Source organism: Mobula birostris, chromosome 4 (genome assembly GCF_030028105.1).
Source record: "Mobula birostris isolate sMobBir1 chromosome 4, sMobBir1.hap1, whole genome shotgun sequence".
Lineage (NCBI taxonomy): Eukaryota > Metazoa > Chordata > Chondrichthyes > Myliobatiformes > Myliobatidae > Mobula > Mobula birostris.
The window spans coordinates 205,175,562-205,176,164 of NC_092373.1; positions in this window are offsets into that span (position 1 = coordinate 205,175,562).

Genomic DNA, 603 nt, shown 5'->3' on the forward strand with positions numbered 1-603 from the left:
GTACAATTCTTTGCCACAGGCAGCTGTGGAGGCCAAGTTTTTATGTATATTTAAGGCAGAGGTTGTTAGATTCTTGATTGGTCAGGGCATGAAGGGATATGGAGATTGGGGCCGAGAGGAAAATTGGATCAGCCATGATGAAATGGTGGAGCAGACTCGATGGGCCAAATGGCCTAATTCTGCTCCTATATCTTATGGTCTTATAGGGAGGTTGAACAGGTTAGGACATTACTCCCTGGAGCATAGGAGAATGAGGGGAGATTTGATAAATGAATACAAAATGATGAGAGGTATAAATTAGATAAATTCAAGCAGGCTTCTTGCATTGAGTTTGGGTGAGACTAGAACTAGAGGTCATGGGTTAAGAGTGAAAGGAGAAATGTCTGAGGGAAACATGAGAGAAAACTTCTTCACTCAGATGTTGATGAGAGTGTGGAACAAGGTGCCAGTGAAAGCAGTGGATACGGGTTTGATTTAAAGGAAATTTGGGTAGATATACGGATGGAAGGGGTATGGAGGGCTATCACCCAGGTGCAGGTCAATGCGTGGAGAGAGAATAGACAGACTGCATCTTTTTCTGGTCTGATACCAGAGGGCTTGCAT